The sequence below is a fragment of the Ursus americanus genome, chromosome 12 (assembly GCF_024610735.1).
Source record: "Ursus americanus isolate L20-20 chromosome 12, mUrsAme1.1.p, whole genome shotgun sequence".
Classification (NCBI taxonomy): Eukaryota; Metazoa; Chordata; class Mammalia; order Carnivora; family Ursidae; genus Ursus; species Ursus americanus.
Window position 1 is genome coordinate 68,062,480 of NC_142138.1, and position 8,644 is coordinate 68,071,123.

The 8,644-nt window shown below is 45.0% G+C and overlaps 1 protein-coding gene across 5 annotated transcripts in view; it reads left to right on the forward strand.

The window, feature by feature from the left end:
- The window catches only part of LOC123802716 (uncharacterized), a 389,246-nt gene extending 380,911 nt beyond the window's left edge, over positions 1-8,335 (forward strand). For 2 of the 5 annotated variants that reach the window (XR_015726421.1, XR_015726420.1), the window contains 3 exons: positions 1,019-3,205; positions 3,979-5,350; positions 8,079-8,335. The gene's annotated coding sequence lies outside the window, so the exon portion shown is untranslated. Of the gene's footprint in view, positions 1-1,018; positions 3,206-3,978; positions 5,351-8,078 lie in introns of those variants that run through there. The other 3 variants (XM_087866329.1, XM_087866334.1, XM_087866330.1) reach the window with 2 other exon arrangements.
- Positions 8,336-8,644: the final 309 nt, after the last annotated feature.

An 8,644-nucleotide genomic window follows, 5' to 3' on the forward strand; every position in this document is an offset into this window, starting at 1 on the left:
AAAAAAAAAAAATCACATACCCAACAACTGCATATTTATTATAAGTTACATAAGCTCTACTGTACTGATTTTTAAATATTGGTAAAGCTTAATTTTCTTAGTATCTTAAAGAATAATAAAAACAAGTGTTCACATATTGTCTTCCCACACCTCAGTATATCACCTTTGGCACCCCCTTGAGCATGGTTCCAATAGGGGAATCAGATGGATACCCCAAAATACTATACCACAAAAAAGTGTGAAGAGGCCTGTCACATCAGAGTGAGCAGAGTATTCTTAGAGGATTGTGGAAGCATTGCAAAAAGAAAAGAAAGCTGAGAATATTCAAGGGCTCCTGACCTAGATCCTGAGCCCAGCTTGGGCCACGCATCAATCCGGGCTTCAGTTCCTTGGCTGGTGTTTGTGCAAAGACTGCTTGATAAAAAGGCTGCGAATGGGGGCCTCTGTCCCCTCTGAAGCATCCATTTCCCAGCACCTCAGGCTGGGAAACATGCCATCCCATTATGTTAGGGACAGACACGTCTGACACATGGCCCAGAACTACCTTTGACTGTCTACACAATCAACAGCAGAGCAGCAAGTGCCATGGATGTGGAGGCAGGACACTGAATCCTGGCTCTCTTGCTAACCAAAGGTATGACTACAGTCCCTCAGCTTCTCTGAGCCTCAATTTTCTCATCTGTAAAGTGGAATAATAAATGCCTTCTAGGATAGGGTGCCTTAGTGGCTCAGTCTGTTAAGCATCTGCCTTCAGCTCACGGGTCCTGTGATCAAGCCCTGCTTTGGGATCCCTGCTCAGTGGGGAGTCTGCTTCTCCCTCCGCCTCTCCCTCCCCCACCCAACCCATGCTCACTCTTGCTCTCAAATAAATAAATGAAATCTTTTTGAAAAATGCCCTCTAGGATATTAACAACTGCTAACATGTGTTGGGTTTTTCATTGTGCAGTACATGAATCATCTCATGAACTCCTCATGACAACGTGATGAAGTAGATGCTATGATCGTTCCCATTTTGCAGGTGTGGAAACTAAGCCCCTACTCTACCCACTGCGCTCCCTGCTGACCTCCCAGTGCTGCCCGGGGGTGGACAACTAGGTAACGTGAACCCTGAGGTACGCACAAGGTACCCTTACACATCATGTAAGATGTAGTCATTGTCCTCAAGTCTAAATTCAAACTATGCTTTTCTACACAGCCTTGAAGGTCAACAAAGTAGGATCTGGTTGGAAAGAAAAGGTGGAGAAAGAGAACTTTAAAGTTACCCTCGCTATTTTGGGTGTATGAATCTGGGAAGAGCGCCAGGTGAAGAATAAGGAGGCCAGCTCTGCCCGCACTTACACGCTGCGAATCTGGACACATCATTTGAGCTGAGGTTCCTTATCTCTTAGGGATCCTAATAAATGAGCTCTACGGGGTCTTCTTGTTGACTATTTGCTAAATGCGCCGCAGTCTGGACTCTCCCTGCTGTCGGGGCAAGTGGCCTAGCGCGGCAGGAGCACCGGAGGCGCTGCTTGGGTAGGCGGGGGCTCACTCAGACAAGGCTGCGTGGGGGCTCCAGCGACAGTGGATGGCGACTCTGGCCAGAGCTCTGGTGGGCCGGGCCGGTAATTACAAGGAAATATTGCAGAGAATGTTTCTGTTGTGGTTGTTCCCTCTGTTGACTTTGGGCAGTTCTGTCATTTTTGAACTGACCGTTCCCAGATGAGATTGTCCGTTTTCAAGTGGGTAAAGCCAGAGCCTTGCAGCTGATGGGGTATTTGAATCCGCTGTGGCTCGCTCACTGGAGGGAGGCCAGGGCAGCTGACCACCCCACCCCCCCAGCTTCAGGGAAGTGAGGCCAGGGCTGCAAACTTGCTGACAGTGGCCGGTGGCCTGCAAACCCAAACATCCTCCTCTCCTCTGCCTCAGGGGGGCAACCCAAAGAAAACCAAACCACTAGCTTTCCAGAGCAGGGAGTCTCCAGCCGAGCCCCCTCCCTTGGCTCACAGCCTCTTGGGGACAAGGTTACAGTTACAAATTGAGAACTGCTGACGTCTCCTTTTTGGTTGTTGCTTTAAAAACAAAACAAAACAAAAACCCAAAAAACAAAAAAAACCACACGTACGCTTTCCTTCATGACTTAAAGCTTCACATAGTTGATTCAGACCCAAAGGTATGTATTTGCCTGCTTTGCTTTTCTTGTTTTCTTAAGTTTGAACAGTATGAACGCGGCCGCTTAGGAGTCGGAGAGAAGGAAATCTCATCTGCGTAGAACTTTTTCCTAAACTTTCCAGTTTCTTTTGGCCTCTGAAAGCCAAAGAATAGAGTCTTTTATGCCAAAGATTAGAAACATCTGGCCCTCACGTTTGAGCAAGGCTGGGCTGAAGTGCGCAAAGCCAGGTGGAATGGCCTGCCTATTTGAACTATGGAATTTAAAGCCTCGAGAGGACTAAAAGTTACTAAATTCAACCACTTCGTCTTATAGATAAGGAAACAGGCCCAGGGAAGTTAGGACTTGCTTAATGTCACGTATCTTGTGAGTGTCAGAGGTGAAGCCAGAACCCGGAGATTAACTGGAGGAAACTTGCTCCCACCTACTGCTCCTTACATAGACCCAGGCACAGGGAGGAAACGAAAACAGAAAGAAAATGTTTATAAATATGCTTAAGCACTCTGTTTAACTATTTCCACTTGTGCTTGCTTCCGCTCAGTTCTCATCCACGGGCTAGCTGTGCTTCCTCAGGAGAAGAAAGGGATTCAGTGTTCCCAGAGCACCTACTATGTGGCAGGTGTTCGCGAGATTATTTCGTGGTGGAATTTTCACAACACCATGAGGGAGGCATTATTATACCTGTTTCACAGAGGGTGAAACCGAGAGGTTAAGTGCACTTCACCAAGGTCCCATGACTCAGAAACGGTGGGGTCAGGATTCGAATCCAATTCTCTCCAATGCTGCAGCCTCCAGAGGGCCTGACACCACATTGCCGTGGTCACTGCGCGTGTCACAGTTTGTACCTTTATACTTTCCCGCTTTCAAAATCACAACCTCGTTTTCATAAGTATTACTTTTGTGGACATAATCATTCATGCAACAAATATTTATTAAACAGCTTCTCCACGCCAGGCAAGATCAAGACGCTGAGGCTATAGCCGGGAGCATTGTGCACGATCCCCACTCCCGGAGAGCACAGCTTCTATGGGCGGACGCAGTCGATAACCCAAATCGGTAAGTCAGTCAAGGTGACAAGTGCGAGGGCGCGAGGCAGGGCAGCGGGGGGAGAACAAAACAAGGCTGGGGAATAGGAAACATTGTGAGCCCGGGGGTGGGGAAGGATAGCAATTCTAAATGGGATGGTCAGAGAAGGAAAGTCTCCTCCGTGACATCTGAGCAGATCTGAAGGTGCTGAGGGAACAAGCCAAATGGGTATCTGGGAGAAGAGGGAAGGGCAAGTTCAAAGTCACTGAGGCAGGAGAAGGCCTGGTGTGTTCAAAAACAGTTAGGAACCCTTAGGGCCGGAGTGGAGTGTGCAAGAGGAAAGAGTATCAGATGGAGTCAGAGAGTAAGGGGGGCCAGATGAGCCAGGGCATGGGACCAAGAAAAACACCAGCTTTTCTGCTGAATGAGAAGGCGGCCATGGAAGCTTTTGAGTAGAGGATCAACACGTTTTCATTTTCAAAACGATCCCCTTGACTACGGCATTGAGAGTAGACCAGGGGATGGGGAGCGGGGTGGAAGCAGAAAGACACGTTGAGGGGCTGTTGCAATAATTCGGGTGACAGAAGGTGTGACCGGGACCTGGGGAAGTGGAGGGTGCAGTGAGGAGCGAGGCAACTCAGGGTGTATGTTGACAGTGGGACCAGGGTGATCACCTCCTGTCTCACATGCCCGGGTGTTGCAGAGCATCTATTGTGGGATCTAGGTGTCCCAGCGGGCATTATCACAGATCATCTTTCTATTCACATTGCCACTCACACTCTTTGCATGTCTTCTTTCCTTAGGATGAACTCCTGGAGCTGGATCACTGAGTCAGAGAAGGGGACCATCGTTATGCCTCTTGTTCCATACTGTCTCCTCCTTAGTAGGCTCCTCCAGCAGGGCCTGAAAGATCCTTCATTTAAGATGCTCCGGAATTCCTCTCCTATCGCCAGCATCTCTCACCCTCTCTCCCACTAGGGTTTTCTTCTTTTTCACCCTCTCCTCCTTCTCCTTTTGAGGAACTTATAAAAGGGAAGGGTAACAAAGATAGACAAAGTTTAGTGCTGGCTACGGACAGAGGTGAGCAAAGACATGGAGGGATTTCTTCTTCATTTTTTTTTCTTCATTTTTCCTCAGGGTCTTACAGCCCTGAGAAAGGGCCAGCTGCTTCCCTCAGTTAGATGGAATCTTCTGTAAGAATCAACAAACTAACAATACTGCTGACTTGGAGACCCCCCCTTTTTTTCCTTCTGGGGAGATCAATGGACTTAACAATTTCAATTATCTTTCACAATGTCCCCTGGTGCTAGATCAAACTGCCTCCCTGAACAAACATTCCTCTCACCAGGGTGGGAAGTTCACAAACTTTTTGACTCGGTTTATTCCCCTCCCCCATCCGTTTGGTTCCCCTGTCAAAGGATGCCCTTGCTTTCCACCATTCCAGAGCAGACTTGCTCAGTCTTCCTTATCCAATTTCATTCTAAGTATGGAAGAAAATGTTTTCATTATGTATTAGGGGCAGATGCATTCTTATGGACTGCAAGACCAGTTTGTCAATTTCTGCTGGTCCTAAATTTCATACAGAAATGCAAGAAACTCAGAATAGCCAGACGATCTTGGAAATGAACAAAGTTGGTAGACTCATGCTAAAAGACTACAGTAATCAAGACGGTGTGATACTGGCATAAAGATAAACATTGGGATCGATGAAATGATTTAAGAATCCACAAGTAAACCCTAACAATTATAGTCTGTTGATTTTTGACAACGAGGCCAAGAAAATTCAATAGGAAAAGAATAACCTTTTCAACAAATGGTGCTGGAACAACTGAGTAAACACATGCAAACAAACTAAGCTGGACCTCTAGTAAATATCATACACAAAAATTAACTCAAAATGAATCACAGACCTAAATGTAGGGGCTAAAACTGTAAGACTTTTATTTTTTTAATAAATTATTTATTTATTTATTTATTTATTTATTTATTTATTTATTTATTTATTTATTTTGACAGAGAGCGCGAGCACATGAACAGGGGAGAGGCGTAAAGGGAGAGGGAGAAGCAGACTCCCCACTGACTCTGGGATCATGACCTGAGCCCAAGGCAGACGCTTAGCCGACTGAGCCACCCAGGTGCCCCAAAACTATCAGACTTTTAAAAGAAACCTTCAGAGTAAATCTTTGTGGTCTTGGATTGGGCAATGGTTTCTCAGAGAGAACACCAATACAAAAGATTGATGTGTTGAACTTCATCAAAATTAAAAGCTATTGTGTTCAGAGAATGCCTTGAGAAAAGCTGAAAGGACAGCCCAGAGAATGAGAGAAAATATTTGCAAATCATAAATCTGATAAGGGACTTGTATCTAGAATATTTAAAACTCTTACAATTCAATAATAAAAAGACAATTCAACTTAAAAATGGGCAGTTACAAGAGACTCTTTTCCAAAGAAAACATACAAATGACTAATAACACAGAAAGTCATTAGGGAAATGCAATTTCACCCACTAGAATGGCTAAATAAAAAAGGCAGACAATAACAATTTTTGGTGAGGATGTGGAGAAATTGAAATCTCATACACTGGTGGTGGGAAAGTAAAATGGTGTAGCCACTTTGGAAAATGGTTTGGCAGTCCCTCTCAATGCTAAAAATAGAGTTACCATATGACCTAGCAATTCCAATCCTGGCTATCTACCGAAGAGAATGAAAACATATGCCCACATGAAAACTTGTACGTGAATGTTCATAGCAGCTTTATTCGCATAATAAAAAAAAGGAAATTACCCAAATGTACCGCAGCCAACAAATGGATAAACGAAATGTGATACAGCCATACAGTGCAATACTCTTTGGTAATAAAAAGCCACGAAGTACAGAAACAGGCTACAATATGGTGGAGCTTCAGAAACATTTTGCTAGGTGAATGATGCCGGGCACAAAAGACTACCTATCGTGTGAGCTCATCTATATAAAATGTTTAGTGCAGGTAAATCCATAGAAACAGAAAGTAGACTAGTGGTTGCCTAGGATTAGGGAGAGCAAAAGAGGGGTGGGGGAGTGGAAACGGTGTGTGAGTGCTAACTGGTACAGGTTTCTTTTTGGGATAATGCAAATGTTCTAACATTAAGGTGATGGTTGCAAAACACTATATACTAAAATCATTGAATGGTGTACTTTAAAGGGGTGAGCTTTAGAGAATATACATTTTATCTCAGTACAGCTATTTCTAAGAAGTGGCTGCTTGTTCTGGGAAAATGACACCACATTGTTCTGTTCAGTGCCCTCAAAAAATTAGTTCGTGTAATGCATGAAGGAACATGGAATGGGACTGGCCTACAGGGTCGCTAGTAATAAAAGCTGGAGACAGAGAGGGGCCAGGGGAAGAGGAGGACAGCATAAGGGACAGGGGAGGGATGATAAGGAATAGGCAAAGAGATACACCCAGAAATGAAGACATAAATCATCCTAAGGTTGGAAAGCCGGGCGGAAAAGGGAGAGGAAATGTGGGAATGGAATTTGCAGGGTATCTTTACGCTATAGGAATGGAGGTGGGATGGTTCAGAGCAAAACTGCAAAGCAAATAATTAAAAGAATAAAAACTTCACTGATTGCTATGTGTATCATGCTGTGTAGAGCTGATGGAAATTACTCCGTGAAAGTATGCGAGCACTGTAGATAATTAGGAAAGGAATCATGCTGCTGTTGCCAAATTTGTATCAAAGCACAATTATAATGCGATTCTGCAAATAGCCAGAAAAGATAAAGTGTTGACCCTTCTTAACAAAGGTGTGAATTAACATGAGGTAACTTTTAGGAAACTGCTTCTTTGTCTAAGCAGAAATCCACATTTATAATCCTATTTGTATATCTCTTGCCTCTCAAGAAGGGTATTTTTAATTTCTAAAAATGTTTTCCCTAAATCAAAGCTTTTTAGAGAGATGTTGGATCTGAAATGTGTCCATTTTTTTAAATGAGGATTTTAAAATAAGAAACTTGTTGTATCTAGTAAGATGCACACACTCGTGGAGGCACACACTGTCTCCCCAAAGTTCAAAGCATGGTGAGATACAGGTCACACCACTATTAGCCTGTCCCTGTCAGGTCGTGGCCTTGCGTACTCAAGAGCCCACCTCCTCCTCACAGCGCGTCACATAGGGTAGAAAAGCCCGAGACAGAACAGCTGTGACCAGGGCTTACTCATCTGTACAGACGCTAGATGATGATAGTTATAATAATTAGCATGTGTAAAGGGCTTTGCGGTATAAATGCCACCACCGTGCATTTGATTTTCATTTAATTTTAATCTTCAGAGAAACCTCTTCTTTTTTCTCCCCAGGGGAGAGAATCAAAATTTAGGAATGAAGTGAGATCTCTCCTCAAGTATGTAAACATACCTAAACCTCTCTCGGTCTAAAAAAATGAAATCCATTCTTTACTTCACGTGCCCTCCAGCCAACTCATCTCTCTCCTCCTGAGGAAGCTTTTTCAAAAGCAGCTCACACTCATGATCTCCCCTTCTTTGCACTCATTTTGTCCATTTCCCTGTGTAAGTAATGTAGTGTGGCAGGGCAGGTCACAAGCTGACAGACAGCACCTGGGGAGCACGGTCAGCCCGCTCTGTACAGCTTGGATCATGCCTGGTTATTAAACACAACTTGTGGGTTTAACAGAATGAGTCCTTGACCACTCAAGTCAGCGGGCAACCTCTGGGCAGGCAGTCTGGCTTGGGAAGCTTGTAGCATTCCTCTGAGCTTCAAGGAGCTTCCGATTCTTGGCTACTTCCCTGTCCTTCCTCTCTGAAAGGGAGGAAGAAAGGAAAGAAGGAGGGAGGGAGGGAGGCAAGGATCGTTTCAAAGCAAAATCATCTGACTACAGACTCCATTCCCTTTTTCCTTTATTAGGATCCATTCCAACTCACTGCTGTTGGGGCTGCTAAAACAGAGACCACGTTTTTGCCACTTTAGATCTGGCCTTGTAAGAGAAGAACTCTTTCCCTCACCTCACCTCCTATCAAAGTACCTACCATTCCTCCATTGAAATTTCATTAACGATCTAGATCTTGGAAGATTTTCTGGGACGAAGAGAACACAAAAGTGGAGCCTATCAGCAGAGGTGAGCCAGCAGAAGGGAAGGGGGTTTGCCCAAAGGCATGCTTCACCTGCTCCCCAGTGCTCCCAGGAGTCAGTCCTGGTCACTTACAGGAGAGGAAAATGGGGTGAAAGAAGGCCATGAGTGAGTTCACAGCCTTGGTACACAGTGAGTTCTCTCTCCCCTCCCAGCTGCACGAACCATATTTCCTGTTCTCTTATGTGAAGTGTGAGTCTGGCACTCTGTGAAGACGCAGTGCCCACTTTCAGCCAAGCAAAGCGGCCTTTCCTCCAGATTGAGATGGCTGTGCCTCTTCTCAGTGCTCTGCTTCTCCAGCTGCAGAAGCAGGGCCCAGCTCCCACCTCCCCAGATCCAGAGG